At 40.6% G+C, this 15,541-nt stretch overlaps 1 long non-coding RNA gene across 1 annotated transcript; it reads left to right on the top strand.

The window, feature by feature from the left end:
• The first annotated feature begins 8,278 nt into the window (after positions 1 to 8,278).
• Positions 8,279 to 14,668, top strand: LOC115328186. Its single transcript, XR_005717104.1, has 4 exons — positions 8,279 to 8,312; positions 10,200 to 10,238; positions 11,078 to 11,101; positions 14,568 to 14,668. It is a non-coding gene; the product is annotated as an uncharacterized LOC115328186 (long non-coding RNA).
• The last annotated feature ends 873 nt before the right edge of the window (positions 14,669 to 15,541 follow it).

The following is a 15,541-nucleotide window of genomic DNA, read 5'->3' as shown; positions in this document are numbered from 1 at the left end:
ACTCTCTTAGAGAGGTCATTAGGCAACATTGGAGGTCGCCATTCATTGGACACGAGGCGCCTGACTAAAGGAGGTGATATTTGACAGGAGGAGGCATCCCCATTCCTTACTATGAAAGAAAGTATGACCGAAGTAAGCGAGGCCACTGTAACAGAAACATGTATATGTCTACCAAAGATGGTCCCGGGCGCTGCTTCTTAGCGGGATTGAGCCGGCTCTGACAGGCCATTGGCCCGAAGCACTGATCACGTTGGCCTCGTACTATCCTCCTCACTAAACTTAATTTCACCTTCTGTTGAACCGCCGCAACTGGCTAGAGGTTTTCACAGCCAATGACGCGCAAGTTGAAATGGCGCTGTTTGGAAGTCCGGGGAGGGCGCGGTGCACTTGAAATGCTTTTGTCTACTGTTTTTTGAGACATTGTAATTCGTTTTCTTTACTCGATTTACTGCACAAGTTTAAGTATCTTTGGTGATCGTCGCTGGAACTTCTTGACGGATTGATGTTGACGCGTAGATGCGCAGTCTTCATTTTGTGAGTGGGATCGGTGGGATGAAGCGGTATGCTTACACAAAAGCGAAGCCCCAGAAGCTTTGCACATCAGGGGGAAGGAGGCTCTACAGAAAATATTCGCTTCACTTCTTGTTCTAGCCGGAAAATTTGAGACTTTTGCGACACGCAAGGGATTAGTTAGGCCTGGACAATGGAACGTCCTCTCCAAACTAACGTCCTTGTGATATGCCTTGCCTACATGAATTTGCTGGCCAGGGCACGTTTGTCGGATATGAAAGTGCCGATGCCGACCACACTAAACTCTACTAACGCTCAACTACAGGGCGTTGTTGGGATATGACGATTGACGACGCACTCGCGGGGAAACGTAGCAGTTTTTGTCCTTCTTGCAAGAACCTTAAAGGCATGCGGCACTGGCGAATAAGCGTCTTGTTGTCGGTGACACTTAACATGTTGCCATAGCACTTTCCTTCTGCAGCTCTGATGTCGCAGTCCCAGTAACACACGCTTCTATGGCACATGAGACGGTACAAACTTCAGATATCCCAACACGAGAGTGTGTTTGACCTTTGCGAAATCTAACCTAGACATTTCCCAAATCTAAGAAATTATTCAAACTGGAACTTCCAGAAGTACGCGAAATAACTAAACCGTGCAGTCATGGGACTAAAATTATTGTCACATTCATTTTCCAGTTAGTTCAAAACAAGGGTTGACAGAGTAGAAATGGTTTTGCCCAGCATTTAACATTTATTTGAGTACTGAGCGGTAAGAACCCTAAAAGGTTAAAAGGCTTCCGAAAGAAGGAGAGTGCAAGCGTCGAGACTTGCCAAGGTGGCTGCAGCGACGTTGAGCAATCGGTGGTAGACGGTGGCTCGCACTTGGAGGGACCACTCGATGTTTGTGGCCTTCGTCACAGATGCCTCGACGGTCGCAGGCTGGATTCGTACGACCCCCCGAAGGCGCTTTTTTTTTACTCCTCGCATCACAACCTCGAGCTTCTCCGCTTCGGGCACCTGGGGTCTGTGCGGTTGGGTAGTCGGAGGGCGTCTACCATGAAGACGACGATGCTTTTACTCGGTCCTTGAATTTTGGCCTCGGGTAGTTCCTCGGCGCGTTCCCGACGCTGCTGGCTCGCAAAGACATGGGGTAGGTGCTCTTTGCACGTATTCAAAGAGGTGTTGGACGTTTTGCAGTTTTCCAACTAGAGCCGGCGGGCCGTTTCGTCCAGTGCGAAATATATATTCTTGACGCTCTGCTTGCATGTCCATCGGTTGTTACATGCCACTCTTTCCCACAACTTTATCCAGTCGTCGACGTCTTCGTAAAATTCTTCGTGGAAGGGCGTCGAGGAACGATACGACGGGTAGGAACACGACGGGAAAATAATCGACAGGCGTAGAACTGAAAATAAAATTTTAATCGCAAACTTGTACCGGCAAGAAATGACAAAACAAGCTTCGAGAAAGCAGCAGGGAGCGCTGAAGGCGGCAGAAGTCAGCGTCGAGGCGTCGGTCTCACACCCGACTATGCGAGGGTGCGAGAGCCCCTCATCGTCAGGAGAGAGTCGGCATGGCCACGCTGCCCCTTCTCTATTACACTCGCTATCTCGGACATTCCCCCCAGAATGTTTGAGCACTCAAGACTCGGGAGACTGACTCGGCAACGTCGGCCTCCTTATCTTTTACACTCGGTATCTCGAGCATTCGAATGGAACATCGAATTACATGAGGTAAAAGCAAATGCGAGTCTTCCTAAGTACAAAGAAGCGTTTCCTCTCGGCCAAACACGCCGGAATATTTAATATGTAACTTTTTTTTTATTTAAATTTATAGGTCTAGGAGTGTACGCAAAGACTAGGGTTCAGACCCTATAAGTTTTTTTTAATACGAAGGTACTAACTGCCCCATGGAGCGAACCCGCGTTACCATTGCGTTGAAGCCGCGAGAAACGGCACTTGAATTCCCCTGTCCCATGGAGCGAAGTCGGCGTTGTCTGTAGCAGAGAAACGAGCGATACATTCCCATTGGATGCGACGCGTCATATCAGATGCTTCGTCATGGAAGCCGGCAAGGCCGCTCGAGGTCAAACCGGATGCGCCTCAGAAATGAATAAAGCACAAAGAAAAGCAGAGCCACGGATATGCTTCGTCAAATGAAGCCGTCGTGAAGCCGGCGGGTACCGCCGCGCCTCGGAGGGGGGGAGTGTGATGTCACCGCTGAACTTCCTGCCGTCGCTGCGGCCGCTTTTGCTCTTCTCGGCGCCGAGAATGCTTTCGCATTCACAACTCATAAGGAGTGCTTTGGTGTCCTCGGAATTGTTTTACGTGAGAACCACCCGTCTAGTATTTTATAAAAAAAAAAAAATATGTCGCGCCTAAATGCATTGTGCGGTTCTCAAATAATAATATCGTTGTGTTCAGGTTTCAATTTCAGATTGTTCAAAATGTAAAAAAATAAAAATAAAAACGAGAGACGACAACTGCGTTCACTGCTTTTACTGTTTCAAATTCCGACGGCGCACTTAATATTTCGTGTGGAAAAGAAAATAGCAGAAACAGGAAGCGAAGGAACAATGTCCTCTTGGTTCGCCGCAAACAATCCTTACAATGACCAGTGCAGAAATAATTCACCACACCATTTCTCCAGGTGAACAATCAATTATTTGTCTTCTCCCTTTTCTTTACACATTCTGTAGACAATGCCCGTATGTGTCGTCGGATTTGCGTCTATAAAAAGATAAGAAAAACAAACACTTCCATTGCCTGGCGGAGCATTATATAAACCCGCTATAAAATTTTCATCGGCATAGTCAACATCTACCGTCCAAGATGAAGGCAACGCTCATCGCCATTTGCTTCCTCGCTGCAGTAACGTTCTCAATGGGAGACACGCATGGTGAGCCTTGGTCCCTTAAACGTTATACTTTGTTTCTTGTGATCTTAAAAAATATATATATTTGCTCGCGATGAACCGCCTTCAATTCGCGGAATAACATTGCACTTCAGAGTTTCTTTTTTTCTATATGTGTATTTCATTAGAGAGCGAAGACAAAAAAAATTGTCTAATTATGTCAAATCAGCTATGAGTAGTCTTAGTCTGCTGCACTTTGTTTTTCCACAATCTCCTTAAGGACAACAAACGTATATTTTTTCCCGAAATATGAAATCTATACCGCTAAACAAAATCTCTAGTGTAATACTAGTCTCCATATGGGCTCTTGGCGCACGTGCCTTTGGAAAGCCAAAAATTCGCGACTACATGTTGCTGCTGATGTTAATCTCTCTTCGTGATAAGGGGTCTTGGTCACTACAGTGATGCAGACAGCCGGAGTCTCTCCACTAACATGTCAAGCGATTATATGAAAGCAAGACACCCGTAAAATATCTAGAATCGAAGATGCTGCGTCAGTCATCGAACGTCTAATTCTTCACACAAAAGTGCACACCAGACAGAAGTATTTTGATTCGACATGTTAAATTTACAGGCTGTGGGCGCCCTGGATTCAAGCACAGCATGGCTTGTTTAATCGCCAGATCCTTCAAAATGTGAAAGTACGCTTGGGTCATAGCTTCGTAGCTCCCGTGTCTTTCATTGCGATAAAGTAGTTCCCCTGAAACGACATATGTTAGAGTATACAAAAGCTCTACAAATGTGTACGTTTTCTTCTAACGCCGATCACATTCATGGTTGACATATCAATCAAATGTTAGAAGATATAAGGTTTAAGTTAACCGCTCTTCATAATTCCAATCATATCAGCAGTGCAATATTACGATATTAGTATTTTGATTCCTACGCGTCCAAATAAACACCTTGCACTAATAATATTTATTTTGATATTTTATTTTTTTATATTTATTTATTGCGTGCCCAAAAACACCATAATGGTTTTGACATTGGTGCACAGAAGTCAGATTCCTATGAAACATGCAAACATATGGAAACCACAATAGTCATATTAGAACAGTCAGCATAATAAAACAGTCGTAACAAAGTACATGAAATACACATCAGGTGTTAAAGGTAAAATACGGCATGAAAAAAAAATCGTGCTGGACAAGGAGGTTGCATGATGTCTGAATACGATAGATTGGTGACTCCTTTAATCGCATGTCGGGGTAGAACATGTCGCACTGTCGCGTGAATTTCGTTGGCACACGTAACTTTATGCTGCCCAAAAGGTCAGGTACGTCAATTACACCCTGGATAAGCTTTTGTAGAAAAGCCGCATCTCGGCAATGCCTTCGGTCATCCAAAGTGCTGAGATTCAAAATCTTAAGCAGAGAATGGTGGTCGAAGTAAGGTTTCCTGTGGAAGTATCGATCATAGACTATGCGAACCAAACGCCTTTGCACCGCTTCAATACGTCTACATTCAGTCTCCGTTAAATGATTCCACACGACAGAAGCGAATTCGAGCCTGGGCCTGACGAGAGCACAAAATAAACGTAATATTTAATTTATGTAATCCCGGGTCGCGCATTAGGAATTCGAACCACCTTAAAAAAACAGTACTAGCAAAAAGCGAATGTGTAATTCTTGATCATTTGGAAATACAGGTGAATAAAAACAGTCTTGTAGCAAAAATCTTGTTCGAGCGCACGTTGCATGAATGTTAAAATTTCCGTTCATTTCGAGTCATGCCTTAATTCATATATATCGGGAGCAACAATATAAGCCTACTGATTTATATGCCAACATAAGGAGGTAATGCTATCGTCGCTAGCATGACTTCCTTGTGACTAGCGGTTCCTCGTTCCGCGAGCAACCACAAGTCGCCAGCATGTCCTGCTTAACTTGTGGTGCATCCCTAGGCGAGGAAATCATTACAATATTGGTTGTAAAAAAACACACGTATTCACCTAACAAGTATTTAACAATATTCCTTTGATTATCAAACTCTATATTTAATAAATGAAAACAACAAGAAATTAAGTGGTTTTATATTTATTATATATTTTGTGTGTGCGTGTTTGTGTTCCCGCAGGAAGCTCCACGCCCTGCCCGGGTCCACCCGGTAAGTTATGTTCAACAAAAAATGCCTAACGCTACACAAAAACTTGCATGTAACATTAGCCACCGTATCGGATCTTCATGACCAAGCATCAGGCAAGGCACGAATTTTGACGCCAAGTTTAAGCAGGCTGTCTTTGTTAAAATACTACTGATGCTTGCTTTGTTGTGTCCACAAACAGCACGTGGCTTGAGTAGTTATTTGATGACGCCACTATATTATAACTATGCCATCGAAGAGGTTCACCGGATACAAATTTGAATTTAGAACTCACGGGGAGGCAGTCACACGGCAATAAACGCAAAAGTGTAAACTCAGTTGTAAGCAGTGCAAGGGAGTGGCGTCGGGATTGTGTCATCCTAGAGTGCTTTTTTTTTAAATATTTGTTTTAAGCAGTAGGAAAATATTTCCGAGCCAAAGAACGTTACGGTAGAGCGTGTGAAGTTTCGTTGCACCTCTCGAAAACGTATTCATAATATGCTATAGCTAGTCTGGAATCTCATATGTTTCCGTCGAAAGGCAGATCATTAAAAGCCGGAAGTGGCGAAATTAAAACTAATCTATCTTCGATGTCCTTTGAAAACCTATAGCGAAAAATATATTCATGAAGCTCGTCTCTTCCTAGTTTGGCTTTCTCTTTCCTGCTAGCACTTCGAACTCTGGCAGAATTCGCTATAAGTTGAGGTCAGTTGTTCGAGTTAGTCTAAAATCTGGACTCCATCGAGCTAATAAGGCCAAACAAATCACGAAATTAGCCTGGCGGCACGTGGCCTTTTACAGCGGCGCAACAGTCACGCTTCTGACTCCGCACGCAAACCGAACTCCTTCGGGTGTTCGGTACGCCGGGCGTTAGGTCTTTTTTCGCACCATATTCACTCCGTGGCCACAAGCCAGCCGTGTTAACCTCGACAATTTACAATCTTAAGGCTTTTGGTTTGTCGATATATTTTTTTCATTGCCGATTTCTACCATTTGTTGCTTTCGGGCATTGTGTTTTTTTCTTCCTTCTGAGTTTCGCATCTCGATCTCTCAAACAAACAAAATGAAATGTTTACGTTTGTGGCTAAAGCCACAAACGTAAACATTTCATGTTTACATTTCATGTTTACATGAAACATGAAACGTAAACGTAAACGTAAACATGAAACATGAAACGTAAACATGAAATGTTAACATGAAACGTAAACATTTCATGTTTACATTTCATGTTTACGTTTGTGGCTAAAGCCACAAACGTAAACACAAAAGTGGCAACAGCTAAAGTCAGTTGGCGTTTAAGGTGAGAGCACACTGTTTATGCTGTATATGAGACATTTGTTCGGTGCACTGCCACTGGTAGTCTGGGATCTTTAACGTGCCTTACGCAGTAGTGATGCACGACGCCACACCGGTAAGTTGCTCATCCAAATTGCGGCGGGGAAGGCTGAGGCAATTGCACCCAGCACCACTGGGTTCTTCAAGGGGAGCTTTCGGTTTACATGCTCTAAGCTGCGGTGCGTTACCACAGTCGGTCACAGATCGACCCATTTATAGCTCAGAGACGTGTTTGCTTGAGGGTTCTTTCAAGCAATTCTGAATATATAGCTTGCAGATTTGCTTAAAGTAATCCTCAAAAACACACAGACCCGCTCCAATATGCCACTTTATGTGTTGAAGGTAATTAGTATTTCTTGTGTAATAATTTATTCATTGACGTGTTACACTTTCTGTCTGACGTCTACCATTATTCCGAATAAAGCTCATGATTATTTTGTGTGCCCGTTCTTAAGTATTCTGAGTCGCTGAAATGCCCCGGATATCTGTATCCTGTGTATTCTAAGGCCACTCAAATACAGAAGTAAATTACAGTCAAAGCTTTGCTGCTGATGTATGTTTTACTGATATAATTACACTTCAAACCCCAGAAATTAACGAAGTACTGAATCATCTAAAATGTTTTAATATGAACACCAATTAGATCAATTATTTCAACCACTTGTATTAAATGTTAAAATATATCGGTTGAAAGTTCGCGACTTTCTGGAATAATATGCTTCCTTGCAGCGCTATTGTACCTGACCTGTAGTTTGCTTCAGTTTGCACATGAAATCACGGGTTTAGATAATGACGTTTCCTTACCAAATTACGGGCATGCTTTCGATCCATGCATCATGAATGATGTCCTTATTTTAAAACTAATTTTATCTATTCTATCAAACGTATGTCGTTAGTGTTAATACCTGCTTAAAATGCTATGTATTTCAGTATTTTCTACAAACTCTTGGCCTTTAATCACACACATGTCATCCGTGTAATAAGGATTCGAACGTTAATGCTTATACCACCAAGTGAAAAAAAAAAGCGGGTGTCTTATTTTTATACCACGGTGCAGATGCAGCTGAACTGAGATTGCCTACAGCTTTAATATGCCGGAAATGTTTATCTAATAATAAAAGTGGCTTCTTTCAAAAGTTGTACGTGACTCCAGTTTCAGTAGATGCGTGTTTTGGTTTCTGGTTATTCCAATTTACATATTTATCAATAGTATCTGTGGAATAATAAAGTAAGCTGACGTTAAAATAGGTCATTGAGACGCGCAACCCCAAATTGGGGAATGATAACAAATTTTATGGCAAAGTTAAACGTGATATATTTATTATTATTTATCAATATTCACCTGATTGTCACATTTTTTTTTACTTTTTAGCTATAAAACACTATCGTTATATTATACTGGTTGGCACTCGTATGTTTGTTTGTGTATTCCCACAGGAGAAGATTGCAGATCGGGAGGTGGTCTGCAAGGTGAGCTACGTTGAACAAAAATGTGTAACACCAGGCAAAATCTTATATGACATTGGCCGTCATGCAGGGGATTTATGACCCAAATATCAGGCAGAGCAGCTAATTTTGACGCCATGTTTAAAAACGTTGATGTTGTCATGTTATTCGGATGTTTTGGTCACTACCGTTGCTCTAGAAGGTGAGATTCAAAACTACATACTGAGAGGGTGAAGGAATACAAAACGCTAACACGACCCTGGAGGTTGAGGCTTTAGTGTAATGAAGCGTATAATATATCGATCAACAATGTAATTCGGGCTGAAATATTTTGTACCTTTAATACGCAAACCCCCTCACTTTTTTTGCGTATGCCCCAGATCCAAGAATATACTAAATGTGTCACCAACGACCAACAATATATTTTTTAAAGAGCGCTTGAAATAAATAAGTGACTCCTCCGGCATAGTGTTTTCGACCACGGCGGATGTCAGGGTACCAGTGTAAAGCGATATTTATACAATGAATTACCTAGGCTTCACTAACTTTTTAATTCATCACTTTTGTTGGTGCATTCCAGTAAAATATGTGTTGACCGTCTTCAAAATATGCCACAAGTATCTACTGATTCGCACTGCTCTTTTTTCAAAATGAAACCGTGAGGAGACAATATACCGAAACTAGACACAACAGGAACGTAAAGCATGTTCCACCCGGAAGCGACGTCAGTCTCTGCAGTGGGCTTATCTAGCGAGTCACTGAGAGTAGATAATCTTCATGTCGTAGTAGAAAAAGAGCAACATACACTGATATTTGCTGAGGCAGTCAGCTTTCAGCGCCCTCTGCCCCTTAGTTTTGGTATGACAAAGTCTAGACAGCCTAATTTCGCCAGAGAATATCGCGAACAAAAATTAAGTACTCTGAATTATACAACTGGTATGGTACATTTTGACAAAGGGGAGCCAGCTTCAAGTTCAAATCTGCCAGTTCATACGCCTTGAAGTAATCCGAAGATTTTAGGTAATTATTTCTGCGTTATCACTTTACCCTCTATACCTGACGTTCACCGTGTTAGAGGACGTTATACTGAAGGAAGTAGTTCATTACTTTAGGCGCCCTTTTTTTAAGTATTGTGAGCTGGGGAAATGCCCTATATATCTGTATCCTCTTGATTACATAGCGACTCGAATGCGAAAGGAGGTTGGAGTGAGAGCATTGTAGCTACTCTGCCTTTCACTCTTACAGTTACCCTTGAAAGGCAACAAGTTAATATAGCACAAAATCTCAAAGATGTTTTCATTTATCTCCGATGAAAATATTTTAGCCCTATCAATAAAGTATTGAAATATACCATGTTAAATTTAACTGCTCCATAAAATGCGCATTTTGTTTTTGCTATTTTTGCTGATCGATTGATTGTTCTTATTAGTAGACTTAATGTGCTTTATTCTTACCTTATATCAAACTTCGGGTTAACCACACTTCGTTCAGTGCTGTACCCGCGAGTGTACATTAAATATTAAATGACGTAATAAAAAAGCAGAAACGCAAAGCGGGCATGAAATTCCTATAGCAAACTGTTTGTATCGGCGTACCACTTCAATATGTGGTTAATTTAATACCAAATGATACAAAACTGGCTTATATAAAGCAACTTTTTGTGACCCGAAACTAAATCCAGTCAAATATTTATCGGTTCCGGTCATTGTAACAAACATAAGCAGAATGTCAGGTGGACAAACAACCCCAAACGTGGCTATTGTCAAGATAATAATTTATAGCCAATATTTAGAATCATATCAGTAATTATCGATTCAATTTCTTAGACATTACTAAAAAACAAATAAAAGGCCAGATTTACATTGATCTCACCTTTTGTGTGTCTGTGTTTGTGTGTCTGTTTATCGATAGGACCCTCCAATCCTTCTGGGCCTAACCAACCCGGAACAAGTAAGTATAGGTTCACCAATAAATGCCCAGCGCTAAACGAAAGGTGACAATGATGCTAGCAGCCTTGTCGGCAGTTTGTGAACGCGTATAGCAAAGCCAACAATTCGTGAGCTGATATTTCAGCAGAATGATTCAGATAGGCTTAACTAGTAATCGGATATTAAATTTCTTGTTGCACACTAGAAATCAAGCTGAAACATTTGTGAGTAGTTATGCCCCTCCCTGCGGATGTCCGAGATTCAAGCAGTGTATAACGTGTTGGCTTCATTGTGCTACAAGAAAGTGGAAGTTCGAGTCGGAGCTTAGTAGCTGCTCTGTCGTTTACCATTGAAACGCCGCAAATTAGTATAGTACTAAATCTATAAAAAGTCAAACCATCGCAAATGATGTATTCTTATAAAGTCGACACCATTTATGCGTTCAAACATACGAATCGAGGGTGAAAACCTTTTATATTAGTTTGCACCACTCTAGAATAGTACGCATTTCTCTATTTCTTTTTCCGTTTATGAAAATCTTCTTTTGAACGCTTCGCGAAGGACAGCTTTCATCAAGCCATATCTTTTTATTGATATGTACTCGTCGGGTACGCATTGAATAAAAATCACCTGCAGGAAACGTACGAACTGAGTCGTTAGCCGACGGTACGCCATGAACCCAAAATAAGATAAAAATCAAAAGAATAATTGCAAATTTAGCTTGACCAAGTCTCGAATATTTATCAATATTACTCAGATTATCACATTCTATCTTTTCGTAGAAAGCTATTAATAAAGAAAACTAAACCAAAAGCTGTTTATACTGAGTTTCACTCGTAATGTGCTATTGCGTTCCCACAGGAGATACCAGCCCGCCCGGCAGGAGTAAGTAAAGGCCACGAACAAATGCCTATCACTTGAAAAATTCTCTAATCTGATGGAATAGTCACGGAGAGAATGAGAGGGGCAGAAAGCAGCCTCCAGCCCGAGCTTCTTACCTTCGATCATGCTTCGGCACATCGTGCGCCTCGAGCATGCAAGCGGATCAAAAGCACGTCGGAAAGCAATAAGCGCGTGCTGGGGGCTGGGCTTTCGTAAGAGCTGCTCTGCCGTTCTCACATTCTCTATGACTATAGTCGACATCTGGGCTGTGTTTCAACATCTGGGCTGTATACAAAGTAACTTGAATTTGAAATATTTTCGAGAGTTTTGAAGTATGACTCTGGGAAATCGCTTTGGTCACGATGGTCCCTCCACCAGGCTTGGACATTTGCCCAGCATCACCCAGTTAGACTACAAAATAAAACACTAGCTCGCCCTTCCAGTTCCAAGGAGACTACGGTGGTTTTCGGATACCCATTTGTTTGGTGTTCAATGAAAGCAGGCTCAACTCTTCTGAGTTGTAATATGATAGCTCCGGCCTCAAGATTCCCGAGAACACATCGCAGTGTGACATGGTGTACGCACTAGGCAATCAGTATTGGGCAGTACCTTTGAGGAATTGTTTTTTACTGTTATTTTTGAAGTTTGAAACTGCACATATAAGTGAGGAACATAATCGCAGAGAAGTAACGCACACCTTCATAAATATCAGTTATAATTCAGGTTCTGTATTTTTTTTTATAAATAGAATAGAATCAGAAAAGCAATCGCCAGTAAAATATTTTTCAGCTCCAATCTCTCCGAAAAAACCCAAAATTTGAGGTCACGACAAAAAAAAAAAAAATGAAGGACCACTTAATTTTTTTTAGAACTGAGTCAGTGATGCTGTGCTGGGGTCCATTTCAGCTTCCCTTCATTCCTCAAAAAAGAGTATTTTCCTCTCCTTTAATCAATATTCATTCAGGGCCTCTGGGTCAAGTTGAATTTCATTGTCGAGACTTCCAGTTTAGACCATACTATATGTGCCACTTAGAGGAGGGAGTGTTTCAATAGTAGTGAAAACTAGAAACCCATAGATTTTAATGGAGTGGGATGGCAGCTCACGACTCTGTCGGGAACTTTAGTTATCTCAATATATCCACAGTTCTTGGGGAAACACCTCATTGCGATATTTGTCGTGTGATGGTTAGCATTCCCAATGGCAAGGGCGACAGTGCTAAATGCAGCAGCAGAAAATAATCGATGCAAGCACGTCGAATTTTGTGCAAAAAATAACCTCTTAAATAAAACCCTCCAAATTTTTGCTTGAAACTCCAAAAATACGGTATGCTGGTTACATAGAACATCAATAATGTGAGATTGTGAAGTATACTAATGTAGTGTTAAAACAAATAAGGCCCAGCGCTTTCGTAAATACTACTCTGCCAGTACCGTTATTTTCGCTAATTCATTGTTGATTTTCTTAATGTACCTGTTATTCTTGCACCACTATAAAACGCTGTCCCCATTAAATCTTCCGTTAGCCTAAAAAAACGAATTTAGGCTGACTGTGCGATTCACGTAACAATGTATACCAAATAAAAATGAATAAAAATATCAACTAGTGCATAAAACGGTTTTGGTTTTGACACTGCATATCACCGACCGGATGTCTGCACGGGGTACAGGTTGAAGACGACTGCTATTTCCGCTAAGTTCAAAGAGTCAGAACACGAGCCTGATCTGATGATTCACGCAGCACCCGAACCGCATTTCTGGTGTACGGCAATGGCTGAGATACATTGAGGAACCGAGCAATAAGATTGCAGCCAACTTATTGCTCATGTTGGTGTTGCTTTTCGCGTAGTTTTTGTTAGCGGACTACCGCCAACTACAGACATTTTTTTCTTACGAGTAGTTCACGGCAGCATCGTGAGTGGTCAACCGCATTAGCTTCGTTTGTCTCGACGTCCTTAGTTGTAAAAGGTTGATATTATTACTATTGTAATGCACAATTCAATTTATAGTGTTGTTTTATTTAATCATAAACTACAAATAGGCGATAGACGACGGTAAGAAAAGCCGCAAAACTGGAACTTGACGAAGCCACTATCCCGCTATAGCTACATCAGCCGACAAAAAAAAAAAAAAAATGCCCACTTAAAAAAAAAAAAAAATATATATATATATATATATATATAAAGGTTTTTTTTTTTTACGAGGAGAATATTTTGTGTATTGATTTTATATTTATCTCATTAATACGAACTTCTTTTTTTCAATACAGTACAGGTGGTATTGTGTGTTGATTTATCCGAAGCTTTTGGTTAGTTCCGACGACGCGGCACTTTTAAGGATCTGGTGTTGCGCTCCTAATATAATATATTTTTCGTTTAATTTACCAATTTTCGCTAATGAATAATTTTAAATTCTAAGCTATGTCGTGTACATTCTTGCAAGCTTAGAATAAAAGATTTTTTAATTTTTTTATGTTTTAATATTAGAATACGCGTAACACGACATATATACCTACATCCCACTGAGACCTTTTGATAAAGTATCCAAGCCCCAAGGAACGTGTTGCGAGGGTAGTTACACTCGCTGCACGTGCTGGCATCTTTTCAGTATAAGTAATTAACTGTTCAGAAGCACAAGGCTAAAGCATATTTTATCTTGCATGCGCGTTCGCCAACGGCTTGTTCTAGTTATTTCCTTGGAATCTTTTATACGGGGAAAATGAGCACGTGCAGAGCGTAGTCCTACATTTGCTACATTCTCCTTGATGCTTGAGTACTCATTTTGCACTAGGTATATATCTTTATTACATTCATTATAGCTTTATTATGAAATACATTAGTTATAACATGTTTATCTCTTAATTAAATTTATTAAGATTGCTACGCGTCGTGGTTCCCCAAACGAGGTGACAAAAAGAGAAACGAGAATTGAATAAAGCGTTATTAAATACAAGATATGCACTAGTTTGCAGACTATGACGATGCTTGTTTATAAAAACCTACGATATTCTCAGGTTTGAAAGTAATATTTTGAATATATGGGGTCCCATGGACATATGTTCGGAAAGGTGCACACCTAAAGATTTAAAGGTGGTTGCAAATTTGAAGACGGAGATGTTCAATATTAATTTTGTGTTGGCATTGTAAACGCTTTATTTTGGTCTGGACACAATTGCTTTTGTTTTACCACTTTCATTTATTATAAGAGAATTCAAGGCAGTTTACTTGTTAAACCTTCCTGAAAAAATGTTCGCATCAGAAACTAGCCTATCAATATTATTATCCGAAAAAAGAGTAGCATCATTAGCATAAATTACAAATAATGTATTACTTGCACTAATGACCATCTAATCAATAAACAGGTTAAAATGGAATTGTCGTAATTATGGCATTATAATCTATCACCTGGTGACTGATCGAGTTTGAAGCTGGAATATATATCTTGTAAAGCTAAATCAACGTTTTACTTTCAGAGTAAGCTCTCGGCGGCTGCCTCCAGAAGCACGCGATGGCGGATAGAATACTTCCGAGGCGCACGAAATTCTCTGAATAAAGCTGTGCAACATAAAACCGAGCTTTCAATGTTATTTATTTTCTCCCTGCGCCATTCTGTGCTCGCAATTCTTCAGATGCAGAGTTTGAAAATGGTTTGTTACTTTTGTTATATTTTAATTGATTCACTATCACCGAAAACGATACTTCTGTCATACATTTATCCGTAAGCGACGCCTATTGGCTGGTCGAATAAGTGAACCGAAAACGATAATAAATCGGTGGTCGATACTTTCGGAGTTATACGTATTAAATGGAATTAGTTCCGGTTTTTGGGGATCGCGGCTTCTCAAAAATAATCAGGTATAGAGCTTCCCCAAATCCATGCTTAAAAACCTGTTCTTTAATATTTTTACACCACATTTCTTGAAAATAAAGCTCGTCGTTATAGTTTCGCACCATGGAAGTAAATAGCAAGCTTAAGAAAACACTTTGGCTGAAAAGAAACAAGTGTAACGTACAAAGAAATACTTGTATAACACTCAGCATCCCCACGGAGTACGCTACTCTAGCGGAGAAGTAAAGTGCCCTGGAACGGTCGACTTATCTTGCACATCACACGTCGGCTATGATGTCTTTACCGATTTCGGTAAGAGTATAACCAGACTAGATAATTTACGCCATTCAGGGTGTAAAAACATTTACTGCAATTGTAATCCTCGTTCTTCGGACTAAGCGTGACAATTGAGTAAGTTTATTTACAGTACTATACCCTTTTCTATGTCACAACGAATTTTTGATGTATACCACACTCAAATTTGGAAGATTGTAAAAAGGTGTACGGCTGCTATAAAATATGTAGCTTTAGCGACTACATCAAGGTAATGTTTTTTCTAGGCTTTAGAGGAAATAGATGCTATACTTTATACGAAATATTGTGAGGACAACACAACAC

Source organism: Ixodes scapularis, unplaced genomic scaffold, assembly GCF_016920785.2.
Source record: "Ixodes scapularis isolate PalLabHiFi unplaced genomic scaffold, ASM1692078v2 PGA_scaffold10__122_contigs__length_95168666, whole genome shotgun sequence".
In the NCBI taxonomy this organism is placed as follows: Eukaryota; Metazoa; Arthropoda; class Arachnida; order Ixodida; family Ixodidae; genus Ixodes; species Ixodes scapularis.
This window is presented reverse-complemented; position numbering and strand designations above follow the sequence as displayed.